The sequence below is a fragment of the Castor canadensis genome, chromosome 3 (assembly GCF_047511655.1).
Source record: "Castor canadensis chromosome 3, mCasCan1.hap1v2, whole genome shotgun sequence".
Taxonomy (NCBI): Eukaryota; Metazoa; Chordata; class Mammalia; order Rodentia; family Castoridae; genus Castor; species Castor canadensis.
The window spans coordinates 69314746-69329265 of NC_133388.1; positions in this window are offsets into that span (position 1 = coordinate 69314746).

Sequence of the window (14520 nt, forward strand, 5' to 3'; positions counted from 1 at the left end):
TTGTGGCACTCTGTCATAGCACCCTCCTAACACCCACCCCGAGCCCCACCAGAACAGTGTTGCTCTCAAGTTCCCCATTTTAGTGATGAGCTGCAAGGTTGGCTCCCCAACCACTGAGCCTAGGTCACCTTTGATTCATTTTTTCCCGTGTGCCATCTCATTCACATACATCTTTCACCAAGTCTTTTCAACTCTATTCAGGAAATGACTTGATTAGCCCTTTCCCCCTTTCTACTAACGTGGACACTCTGTGCCTCATCTTTCACCAGGGACCAACACAGTTGGTTTCTGGCCTCATTGTACTTCATCTTCTTTAAAGATACCACTTTTGCCAGGCACTGGTGGCTTACACCTGTAATCCTAGCTACATTGGAGGTTGAGGTTGGAAGGTTCACAGTTTGAGGCCAGCCCAGGCAAATAGTTCATAAGACTGCATCTCCAAAAAATAACCAGAGCAAAATGGACTGGAAGTGTGGTTCAAATGGTAGAGAGCCTGCTTTGTAAGCATAAAGCCCTAAGGTCAAACTGCAGACCTAACAAAAATAAACAAATAAATATGCAGCTTCCATACTGCCACCAGAGTAACTTTTCAGAGTCACAGGCCTCAAACCTATAGGGCTCTTGATCCCAATCTCTTTTGCTCCACATTTGTGTGTGTGTGTGTGTGTGTGATGCTGGGGTTTGAACTCAGAGCCTACACCTTGAGCCATTACACCAACCCTTTTTTGTGATGCGTTTTTCAAGATAGGGTCTTCTGAACTATTTACCTGGGCTGGTCTCAAACCAAGATCCTCCTGATCTCTGCCTCCTGAGTAGCTAGGACTACAGGCATGAGCCACTGGCACCTGACTTTGGTTCCATTATATGATGTTCTTTTCCCAGTCTCTCCTCCTATCCTGTAGTCCCCACTAAAGCATCACATCTCCAAATATCCTGGGCAATTCTACCATCTCCCACACCTCCTTGTGTTTGTGCCTTAGCAGATAATATTTGGGGAGTGGGGTGGGATTGTTTGTTGATTTTTTTGAGACAAAGTCTCACTGTACATCCTAGGCTGGCCTCAAATGCATAATCCTCCTGCCCCAGCCTCCCAAGTGCTAGGATTACAGACATGTGCTACCACACTCTGCTTTGTAGGTACTTTTTATCTACTTGGAATACTCTAGCTATTTCTTCAAAAGTAAAGAAGAAAGACGTAAAAGATGGGCATTAGTAAGAATCAATCAGGGAGCAATAGTTAAAAGTAAAAACTGGTTGAGAGGTTTTCATTTTGATGATGATTATCATGGAGTAACTTTCAGATACCTGAACCTCTTCTGTGTCTGAGAGAATGACCTTGCATATAAATTAGCTAACTATGACAGACTAACTTAGCTCAAACGTAGATGACACCATCAACTTTGAAACATTGGAGGGCCGAATGTGTGGCAGGACAGAGAGTGCCTGCCTAGCAAGTGAAAGGCTCTAAGTTCAAATCCCATATCACCAAAAAAAAAAGATTGAAGTATTAGGTTTAAGACATCTCTATTCATCCAATGGCAAGCACAGGTCTGAAAAATTCTAGTATGGCTACAATTTAACAAATGCATGGAGTGAATATGCATCCTAGTTAGCAGGACAGCAACCTTTTTCTAATGTAATATAATGCAACTAGTTACAGTACAGCAATTTATATTTCTAATCCCATTTTATGTTATTTCATTAACATAAAAATGGAAGATCCCTCTTAAATTGTTTCCATGTCCTATAGGAGGCATTCCATCTTTAGATTTTTGTATTAGTCTATTTTTATCACTATAACAAAATATCTGAGGCTGGATAACTTTATAAAGAAGAGATTTTTTTTCTCACAATTTTGGAGGCTGAAAGTCACATGGCAAGATAGGAAAACAGAAAGCATGGGGAGGGGCTCTCTTGTAACAACTTGCTCTCATAAGAATAGGGCAGCCCTCCCCCAACAAACTAACCAACTCCCTTTAGGGCCCACCTTTTTTTTCCAGTACTGGGGCTTGAACTCAGAGCCTATACCTCAAACCACTCCACTAGCCCTATTTTTGTGATGAGTTTTTTCGGGATAGGAACTCACCAACTGTTTGCCCAGGCTAGCTTCGAACCACAAGCCTCCTGATCTCTGCCTCCTAAGTAGCTAGGATTACAGACATGAGGCACCAGTGTCAGCTTAGGCCCTACCTTTTAAAGATTCCACCAACTCCCAGCATCACCACACTGGGGCCCAACCTTCCAATACATGAATTATGGGGATGCAAACCATAGAAGGCTTAATCCTCCTGCTTAAAATTTTCACAAAACTGCCAACTGCAAGGTTTTTTTCTACGTTCTTCAGAGTAAACATCAAAAGGAAGTTTTAATTTGCCAAGGCCTTTTTCACTCCTACTGTCAGGTCCTCCATCTCTCTCTCTTGAGCTTAACAAACAATCTTAAAGTTGCCAAATCTAAAATACAGGCTATTCTACCAGCTCAAGTCCCACTTATGCTGTTGAACCCAACTAGACTTCTTCCTCCTTTGACCAACTCCATGTCATGGATTCAAGGTATGTTATCACTAGAGTCCTTGGAAAAAAACCTACCATATGTGTCCTTCCATGAACACAAAGGATTTGTCACTAATGCTCCACGGCAGCTTAACTGAATCCCAGATTCAACCCTAAACCTTCCGAATTGAAATCCAGTCACTTTCCCACGGCAAGAAATGAGGCCACTGATGGTTCCTGCTCCTCACTGCTCCACCCCCACATGTGCCCGGTGTGTGGCCTGTGCCATTCACTCCTGCGCCCTCCCCACTCCCTACATGACAGCACCAGTAATTCTTTTCTGCCAGCCTAATAAGAGAGAGGGTAAGGACTGAAAAAAACTATTTTCAAAAGTAATTTTTCAAAGTGGCGCAGTCAGAGTGGCCAAAGGTAACCATTTGTGATAATTATGGTAATAAAGAGCATTTTACACTGTTGACCTTTGAGAAGCTTTCAGCCTACAAACATGAACTAATGAACAATGAGTTTCAAAGCCACATGCTCTTCTCTCACTCCCACCCCCAGACCTCATGCCAATGCTTGTTTTCCTCTTATTTGTTAAAGTTCAAGTGGGGGTAGCATCGAAGGCTTAAATTTGGTGCAAAATAAAACAGACATTGTATTAATTGCAAAATTAAAGGCTCTTCATTGAAGAGGAATCTGCTGTCTTCACACCCACCACCCTCCTTACTTCCCTCAATGCAGAGCCTCCTAACTGGCCTCAAATGCCCTTTCCTCTCTTCCTTTGCTGCTAGTCAGCTAGTGGAAGTTAGGAGGAATACTTTTTTTCTAATTCATTTATTCACATGTGCGTACGGTGTTGGGGCCATTTCTCCCCCCTCTCCTCCCCCTCTCCCGGTCCCCCTCACTTCCAGGCAGAACCTGCTCTGCCCTCTTCTCCAATTTTGTTGAAGAGAAGACATAAGCAATAATAAGAGAGACTCAGTGTTTTTGCTAATTGAGATAAGGATAGCTATACAGAGAGATTCCTAGCATTGCTTCCATGCACAAATGTGTTACAACTCGAACTGATTCATCTCTACCAGACCGCTTCACTACTTCCCAGTCACCTTCCCATATTGACCTCTCTCGCTTTAAGGTTACTGTATTAGCTCCTCTGCAGTGGGCACATCAAACATTTTCAAGTTTTGGGTTTCCTACCTATCCCCATAAGAGGAATACTTTTTAATCCAATAAATTTCAGTTATTTCCCTACACATTGAATACAGCTTCTCTCCACATTTTTAAACAAACTCCATTTGCTAAATTGAATAATTTTGGTTCATTTGCATGGAGGACATCTCAGAGACACCAAGAGAAATATCTCTGAAATGTGCTTTCACCTCACCACAAGGGCGTCACAAATATTGCCTATGTGTCTCATGTGCACCTATGCACACACACACACACACACACACACACCCCTCACTGGCTTGTTTAGATGCCTCAACGTTCTTAAAGTAATCTGACCAGTACTCAAAATAGTACTAGACTTCATACCCAACACTTAATTTTCTAGCGTTGAAGATAGAAATCCAAATATGAAAATTTTTAAATTGCTAGGATTTAAACATGCTTACGTCAGACCTCGTCTTACCTCAATAAGACCTCTGTTGATTTGTAAAGCTATTTTCACTTCCTCCATCTGTCTCCCTACCTGCTGATGGATGGAAATTAAACACAAGTACTCTACTTAAAAAGACAACTATGCCATTGTGCTTGAAGTGCTCAGAAATGGTTTATTTCTTTTACTTCAATCTTTCCTTCAAATTTACTTTCTCCAGTATAGCAGGACGTGTTTTTTTATTTCTCTCTGCCCTAGACTGCAAGAACCTAAATTGCAAGAATTAGTTATAAGAGGGCATTTAACTGTACTGAAGTTTGCTTTCATACCACACTCTACATCAAAGCACCAGTCTTCAAGGGCCAGCTATATTCCTATTACATAAGCTTATGAATTGTTCTACATTTTGTTATATCTTCAATTTTAAATGCAACAATTTCCTCATATAAAAACAACGAGTGGTGTGTGAAGATGTTGAAATATTCAGCTATGGTTCTTCACGGCAAACTATGAGATTTGTCTATGCTTTGGACTTATGTTATCTTCCTCCAGGACATGGGGTATGCTCAATTCCTATGAAATGTGCCTATGTAAGCACTGTGTGATAATATTGTGTCTAAACAGGAGACTAAAGGAAAAGCATAAGATCTTTTAATGTAAAACTTTTAAACCAACAGTTTAAAATGAGCTCATTGAAAGATAATGTGTTTATTATTAGCTCCGTTTACATGTGCTACTAAGGCCCAGATATACAACCAGCTATAGCATTTGCAGAACACAGAGCAAAATGAAAACCCAGAGCCCTCTTGTTGAAAAATTAAGAACTCCACGGTGGCAGCAGCAGGACATTCAGACAAATGCAAAGCAGTTTGCACAGAGAGGAAGATGTTCCTACTTAGAGAAGTTAAAGAGCTTGTATAAGATCAAGAACTAACGAGCTACTAGAATTGAACCCTAGCAGTTTGACTTCAAAATTCAGAACTCTCACTCATGGCCACAAGCAATAACCCCACTTATTGAGTGTTTTCTGTGAGCCAACCATTAAGATTACCTTCTTCCTTTAATCCGTACGACAGTCTTTTTGATAGTCATCACCAGCCCTGTTTTGCTGATGAGGAAACTGAGATTTAGAAAGGTCAAGTAACTGTCTTCTATTTTTGGCCACAACACCTCCCTACAGCAATTCCTTTTTGAAGGAAAACATTTTGCAGAAGCATAAGCACCCTAATGGCAAGAATGGTTTCTTGTTCTTCAACAAATCCCTGATTCCCAGAGCCCGTGTAATAACCAATAATAAATGTTTGCCCCACTGTGATGTGTTACTGTTTCCCAACAAAGGCAAAGACCCTGAGGCCTCCCTCAGAAACTTCCTCCCACCACCAATACAGAGGATGCCACAAACAAAAAATGCAGAGCCTGATCATTTCGATGGGGATGGCATGACAAAAAATATGGCCAGCCATGCTTCTCATAAGGTTCCCTCTCTTTTTTTCTTTTTTGGCAGTACTAGGGTTTGAACTCAGGACCTTACACTTTCTAGGAAGTCACTCTATCACTTGAGCCACTCCAGCAGCCCTTCACACAGGTTCTTTCTTGATTCCAAGTGTCACTCGGCCCTCCAGCCTTCTACTCCATGTATGAGCTGAGAGAGATTCACATATCTTAATACAGTGGATCCCTAAGACCATCTTCAGGTTTGATGGTTCACTAGAACTCAAAGAACTCAGAAAAAGTGTTATAGTCATGGCTATGTTTTATTACAGCAAAATGAAAGGAGACATTAAAATCAGAAAGGGAAAAAGACATTAAGCAGAGTCCAAGAGGAACCAGGCATAAGCTTCTGGCTGTCCTCTCCCAGCAATGTTGCAGGACACCACTTAATTCGCCCATCAGTGACATGTGACAGAATATGCCAACCAGGGAAGCTCACCCAAGCCTTGGTGTCCAGAGTTTTCACTGAGGGTTGGTCACAGAGGCATGCAGCACCTTCATGACCTCCTTAACCACTCAGTCTCTGGATCCCAAGAGGTCACAGTGGTACACCATGGCCCAAGGCCTCGGGAATTAAAAGCACACTTATCAGGCAGAATATTCCAAGGGCTCAGAAATTACCTTAGAGGTCTGTCAAGGGCCAGACCTCCTAAAGAAGTACCTTTTTTGGACTGATCAGGTCTTGAGCAACCTTGACCTGCTTAGTTAACCCTTTACCACACAGTACCCAGTAAAGGTCTTTGCTTGAATTAGCTAGAATTTATTTCTGTTGCTTGCATCCAAAGAACCTACATGATCACACAGCTAGTAACTGGAGCACCAGAAAGGAAATTCAGGTCTTCCTGATTCTAAAATCTATGTCACTAAGAATCAGTTGTTATGGGGCACCATTTAGGATTGGAATTTATCAAATAGAACCTCAGTGGCCTAGGAAGGTTAAGGCAACACTCAAAAGTTCTATGTCTTAGAATTCATCCTAAGAAAATAGTGAGTGAATATGCCAAAATGGGTTTATAAATGCACTACTGCTGTATTGTTTTTATGCCACAAAATTAGAAATGAACCAAAATAATGAGTCCAGCAAACTTTTTTTGTTAAGGGTGATATAAATACTTTTGGCTTTGCAGGCTACACAGCCTGTTGCAGCTACTCACCTCTGTCATTGTAGCCCTAACACAGACGATATATAAACAAATGAGCGTGGTGGTGTTCTAATAAAACTTTATTTACGTGAGTAGGTGGGAAAGGGGCAGGATTTGGTCTGTAGGCCACAGTTTGCCAACTCTTAAGTTGAACTATAATATATATTACTCTCTTTTTTTTTTCTTTGTGGTGCTGAGGATCGAACCAGGGCCTTGGTCATGTTAGAGCTCTACCACTGAGCTACATCTCAGCCCATAATAAATATTATCACACAAAACAGGAACTCTTTCAGAATATTTTCCACTAAGTGAGTAAAACATGTGGAATCATTCTACTCATATATCTCAGAAAAAAGACTTGTGTATTCAAAGGGAAAATGCTGAAATGATCTGAGACTATCAATAGTGATTATCTCTGGAATGTTGAAATTATAGAGAATTTTCACTTTCTACTTCATACATTTCTATATAGTGTTTGAAGATTTTCATTATAAACCATAGGACATTCACAATCAGAAAAATCCATTTCAGGAGGAAAAAAATTAAGGCTGAAGCCAGGACACCTACTTTCTTCCCTACTAAATTATTCAAGCTTCTAGTAAGTAAGAAACCCTGAAAACAGCATGAAATTTGTTTGAGGTAGTATGTAAGTATTAATGGTGTGACTTCTTAAACTTCCTTCCGAGTCAGGGTTCTAGAGAATCCTTTTAGAATGTTAAACCCAATCTTCTTTTTCCTTCTTCCATTATATAAATATGTATACACACACACACACACACACACACACACACACACACACTGTGTGCACGCTGACAGGAGAGGTATTTTGTGAGTATGGAGGACTAATCTTTACTTACAGCTCTATCACACCAATTCTTGGAATTCCAGCTAAGTATTTATATCCCATTTCTAAAGTATTACAGAAAGGGCTGAAACCAAATTGTTAGAAAGAATTAACAGACAAACAGCATGAAGATGCTCAGAGTCCTTAGAAGCTACAAATATAATACCTTCTTGAATTGACTTTATATGCTGCATAAATGTAAACTATATACCACAATACACAAAATATCCAATGCTAAGTTTCTTGGGATGTGCAAATTCAGATGCAAACATACCCACTCTTACCTATTTCTCACTTTTACTACAACTTTTTTTTTTCCTTTTTTGGATGACTGCTAACTGGCTGATAGTTTACAAAGAACAAAGTCAAGACATGAATTCAAGCCTTTCACAGACCTTGTTTATTTCTAAGGAGTTGTTTTGCATCAGTAGCTACAGTTCATTTCGAAAGTCCTGCCAGCCACTGCTCCTAGAAGCCTGTGTTTTCTGTCAATCACAATGTCATGTCATTTCATACTAATAAACCACGTTCTAGAATTACCTGCATTAGGTATTCTATCAGGAAATAGTCTTATATGTAAGTGCTTTTAAAAAGATTGTTCCTAACTTTATTATGTATCAAAAGATGACCCATAATGAAGTCTCCATGTTATATTAACATAAGAAAACTGATTTATAGATAGGTTGCTCAGATCCAATCAAAGGAAAACTCCCTTTCTGTTAATTGGATAATTAATAGCATTTTTAAAACTAGGGCTGATCCAAGTGCCTTTTATGCTCATTGGCAGATTGATTATCCATGAAGAAGTTCTCTGTTATCTTTATTATCCATTTGGACGGGAAGGAAGGCCTTGGGGAAGGGACAAAAGGATTAGCTTTGTTTACTCCCCACTCTACCCTCTCACATTCAGCCTCCTTTGTGAGTTGGCTGTGATTTCAGTCTGAGAAAGAAGGGATGAATCTTGATAAAAAAAATCTTTAATAGAATTAAAATCTATTTCAGGCATCAAAAATAGAATTTTGATTATGCCTGCGCATTCATAGTTACTTTAGGATGAGAGGGATATAAACTCTTTGCCCACTTGCCTAATTTATCTACCAAGCCTTTTTTCTATATCCCTATCTCCCCACCCCCACCTCCATAACGCTTCTATTTCCAGGACTAAAAGACAAAACCCCAAGCTGGTTACTGCAACAGTATCATTTATTTGTGTTCTTCAAGCAGCCTGCAACACAGCCAGAAGATAATGGACACCTCATTTATTCAAGCTCTGAATGATCATATTTAATTCCCTGTGACAGCTGTCTTCCCTACATTAGCATTGCAAATAAGTTCGGTTTTGTAATGGCCTTCTATTGAACATGATTCAATTATGTGTGGTCCGTACTGAGGCAGGATACGGTCTTAGTATCTATAGCAATATTTCTGCAAGCTGCTGCTCTTTACACTGCTCACATTTAATCTGGCTGTTTACCACAATGCTTTCCTTGAACTATATTGAACTCCCTACACTTTCAAATAAAATAAAGAGGAATGAATGTAATTTGAAAAAGCAGTTACCAGGCATATAGATATTACATACCTCCTCCCCTTTACATAAGTAATCAACTTGGAAGCACTTTGAAAAAATTGCCCCATTTTAAAACCCAGATAATAAAATCATTATGGCTAATTAAACGATTGGACAATGCTAGAAGCAGTGGGGCTGGGTGCCTGGTTTTGCCTATCACTAACAACACACTGTCAGACATTAAGGCAATCAGTGTAAATTCAGAGTTATTTGCATGTAATGGAGGTGATAAACCTATGCTTGGAAGAAGACCAGCTTCTCTATGGACTGAAGAAAGATTCCAAGACAACCTGATTCTAGAAAGGGTTGAAAGTCACCTCAAAAATGAATCACTCATCAATTGGTTCCAGCTTCCAGAAGTTCATCTGCCGATATAGCCACCACCTGGGTTTCCAAAAGTTCCCCAAACTTGGCAGCTGTGGAACCAGCATGTTATAAAGAGACCAAGGATACAGCTGAGTAGGAAAGAGGGGCTGCCCTTCCAGAATCCATAAGATGTCACCACAGACTGCATGCTGCAGTGACTCTGAGGCCATCTGTGCCAACTGTGGGACAGTTTTATCCAAGGTGACTTGTGGACAAAAGCTCTTGAAAAGTCTTCCTACATCTGCATGTATTTGTTCTGATGCCTCAAGTTTCCAGGTGCAGCAACTTGTCTAGCTAGGATGCCTGACTTTCCTCATAGCAAGGAGTAGCTCTCAAATGGTAGAGTTAGAAGTGGAAAGCTAACAGCCTTGGCTCAGGCTTTTGCTCCTTTGGCTCTGCCTGCCTACAGAGGGTGCTTTCTGATCTGGTGCCCTGGCCACGTAAGGGGCTTAGCAGGCAGAGCTGCCAAAGAGGCTTGGCATTTGGTAAATTACCTTGAATTCAGGGAAGGGCTAATAAGTGTACTTAACTGTACCTGTCATGCCCTCCAATATAGCTTTCCTCTATCAAAAAAAAAAAAAAGTTTCTGTAGTAGTCTCCATCTGACTGCCTTCTGGGTCTGTCTCTGTTGACAGCCTGAGAAAACACTGAGTCTCTCTTATACCAGACAAGTAAATCCTTCCCTTGACGTTTGACATTAACCTAATGTAGAAAAGTGTGTTTCAGATTTTGATGTGCTACCATATCACCTGGAGTTCTTGTCAAAATGCAGATTCTGACTCAACAGGCCTGAGAGTCTACATTTCTGACGAGTACCCAGGTGGTGCCAAGGCTGCTGATCCATCAACCACACTTGGGTAGTGTGATAGTTAATCCTGGTTGTCAACTTGATTAGATTGAGAAACACATAGGACATCAGTAAAGCACAGCTAGTAAATGGTTTAATCATTGGAGGATTCAAAATTCAACTAGACTACTGGGAGGTAGTGCAAACTGTGGAGGGTGGGGCCTGGTTAGAGCAAGTAGGTCACAGGAGACATGTCTTTGAAGGGCATATCTCGCCCTGGTCCCTTCCTGTTCTCACTCTTTTTCCTGTCTGCCATGAGGTGAATAGCCTTCTCCTCCATCTGCTCCTACCACCATGATGTTCTGCCTCACCACAAACCCAGAAATGTGGAGCCAAGTGACCATGGACTAAACCCTCTGAAACCATGCGCTAAAATAAATCATTCCTCCTTTAGGTTTCTTATGTCAGGTATTTGGGCATAGCAAAGCAAAATCCTGACTAATACAAAGACTTGAAATGCAATTTCCAGAACTGAGAAAATGCAGAGCAAACCCAGGTGCAATAAGAAAAGGTAGGGTACTCTACACCCTCTTCCTTCTTCACTTCTTGTGTGGATTACAACCATCTGGAGAGTTTGTAATTGAGATTACTGAGACTCACTCCTGTGAACTTTTCCTCAACAGGTTTTGGGGTGGAACTCAGGGATCTACAGATTTAAGAAGGCTTTCAACATGTCATATGATAACAGGTTAGTAGCATGCCAATGGTCCTGGACCCACACTGTAACATCTGCTAAAAAGTCAGAGTTCTTGTCTAGAACAACTATGTTGTAAAGTGCTTTCATGCCAACTATCAGACTTGATCTTTACACTAACAAGTGTGTCTCTGTTTAACAGATACATCAGATTTGAAGCACATTAAAGGCTGCATAGCTACTTACTATGGTCCACAAGCTCAATACAGGGCCGTATTCAGCTTTAGCACAGAGTGTGATGTGTCCTGGAAACCCCCAGCAAACCAGAACTGTTGATCATCCTATTCACTTAGTCACAGGGCTGAAAGAAAAAAACCAGTTTCTTCTCAGTCCAATGTGGTAAACCTACCAAACACAAAACAGAATCGTAGCAGAACTGACTGGCTGATTTGAACAGAAATGGAATTATTGGAAGATATCAGGTAGTTCAAAAAATTTTAGGGAAGACTAGAAAAGCTAAGGTCAGAAAATGTGCGGGACCAGGGAAGACCAGGCAGCCAGAACCACTGCTACACAAAATCATCACACAGAACTCACCAATGACAACACCATCAAGCAGTAAACGCCCCAGCTTACACTACCCTGGGCACTGCCGTGCCTGTCACCCCTGCAAAGTAGAGTTGCCACCACTACCCTATTGACAAAAGGACCCCCTTTTTCCCTGCTTCTCTTTGTTGTTCTCTTCCAATTAAGAGACCAGGGCAGAGGCATCTGTCTGGCCAAGTGTTAGTCACCTGTCTGTAACATAGTTGCGTGGTAAGATGGGACTCAAGAATCAATCATTTTCAACTGTGAGAAGCCTCCCATAACATAGGACAGGTCCAGATAGTGGAAGCCAAAAAAGAAAATGGCAGATGTATTTCAATAGGCTTTGTCTCTTCTATTAGAAAGTCAATCTAGTCATGAAAGGGGGACTAACACTTTCAGTTTTTACCTTTAGTGGTATACTTTGCATAAACCAAAGGAAATTATATCAGTATGTCAAAAAAAATTTCTGCACTCCCATGTTTATTGCAGCACTATTCACAATAGCCAACTGTCCATCAGCAGATGAATAGATAAAGAATAGGTGATATACCATAAACAGCTTCAGTAATGTACAACTTACAAAAATCAGTAGCCTTTCTATACACCAAAAATGAACAGACTGAGAAAGAATATAGGGAAACAATCCCATTTACAATAGCCTCAAAAAAAAAAATCAAATACCTAGGAATAAACTTAACAAAGGATGTAAATTATCTCTATAAGGAGAACTAAACCCACTGAAGAAAGAGCTCAAAGAACACTACAGAAGGTGGAAAGATCTCCAATGCTCCTGGATTGGCAGAATCAACAGGTAAAAATGGCTATACTACCAAAAGCAATCTACATGTTTAATGCAATTCCCATCAAAATCCCAATGACTTTCATCACAGAGATTAAACATCTACCTAAAGTTCATTTGGAAACACAAATGACCTCAAATAGCCAAGGCAATACTCAGCAAAAAGAGCAATAATAGAGGGCACAATACCTGACTTCAAACTATACTACAGAGCTATAATTATAAAACCAGCATGGTACTGGCACAAAAACAGATATGAAGACAAGTGGAACAGAATAGAGGACCCGGATATGAATCCACATAGCTACACCCACCTTATTTTTGACAGAGGTGCCAAAAACATATTATGGAGAAAATACAACCTCTTCAAGAAATGTTGCTGGGAAAGTGGCTGTCTGCCTGCAGAAAACTGAAACTAGACCCATGTCTATCACACTGTACTAGTATCAACTGAAAGTGGATAAGGACCTTAATATCGGACCTGAAACCTTGAAGTTAGTACAGGAAAGAGCAGGGAATACCCTGGAACAATAGGTATAGGCAAGGACTTCCTCAGAAGAACTCCAGCAGCCCAGCAACTAAGAAAAAGGATGGACAAATGGGACTATGTGAAATTAAAAAGCTTCTGCACAACAAAAGAAATGGTCTCTAAATTGAAGAGACCACCCACAGGGTGGGAAAAAATATTTGCTAGCTATACATCAAAGGACTGATAACCAGAATATACAGGGAGCTCAAAAATCAATGAACCCATAAAGAAGTGAGAAACTGAACTAAACAGAACTTTTTCAAAGGAAGAAGTCCAAATGGCCAAAAAACACATGCAAAAATGCTCACCATCCCTGGCCATAAAGGAAATGCCAATCAAAACCACACTAAGATTCCACCTCACTCCTGTTAGAATAGCTATCATTAAGAACACCAACAACAAAAAATGTTAGTGAGAATGCAGGGAAAAAGGAACCCTCATAACTGCTGGCGGGAATGTAAGTTAGAACAAGCACTTTGAAAAACAATATGGAGGCTTTTAAAAAAACTAAACATAGATCTGCCATATGATCCAGCAATACCACTCCTAGGGATATATCCAAAGGAATGAGACTCGGGTTATTACGAAGGCACCTGCTGCAATAGTGTTTATTGTAGCACTATTCACAATAGCCAAGCTATGAAAACAGCCAAGGTGCCCATTATAGATGAATGGATTAAGAAAATGTGGTATTTATACACAATGGAATTTTATTCAGCCACAAAGAATGAAATTTTGTCATTCACAAGTAAATGGATGGAACTGGAGAACATCATTTTAAGCAAAGTTAGCCAGGCTCAAAAGGCCAAAAATTGCATGTTCTCCTTAATATGTGGACATAAAACAAATGCAGTAATATTATTGGACATGGTTCATACACAAAGGGGAAAACGAACATGGGAGGAATAGAGAATGGGAAGGAAACCTAAAACTTGAATGTGGTTGATGTGCTCACTGTAGAGGAGCAAATATAATAATCTTAAACTGGCAGAGGCCACTTTGGGAAAGGACTGGGATGTAGTGAAGAGGTCTGGTAGAGATGAACCAGCGTGGGTTGCAATACACAAGTGTATGGAAGCAACTCTAGGAATCTCTCTATATAGCTATCTTTATCTCAGACTAGCAAAAACGCTATGTCTTTATTATTATCTCTTATGTTTTCTCTTCAACAAAATCAAACACAAGATGGTAGAACAGGGTCTACCTGGCAAGAGGGGTAGGGGGAGGAGGTGGCCCAAACAATGCATACACATGTGAGTAAATGTAAAAACAATAAAATAAAATAAAAAAAGAGTAAGTGATATAAATACACAATAGAGCACTATTTGGCCTCGAAAAGGAATGAAAATCTGTCATTTGTGATAACACAAATGAACCTAGAGGACATTGTGGTAAGTGAATAAGCCAGGCACAGAAAGATAAACGCTGCATGGTCTCACTTAAATGTGAATCTAAGAAGGTCAAACTCACAGAAGCAGAGATTAGAATGGTGATTGCAAGAGGCTGTGTACACATACCAGACATCACATTGTACATTAAAAATAAATTATATTTTATATCACTTATACTTTGTTAAAGCTGGGAGGAAACCAAAAAAAGAAAGAAAGAAAACCAC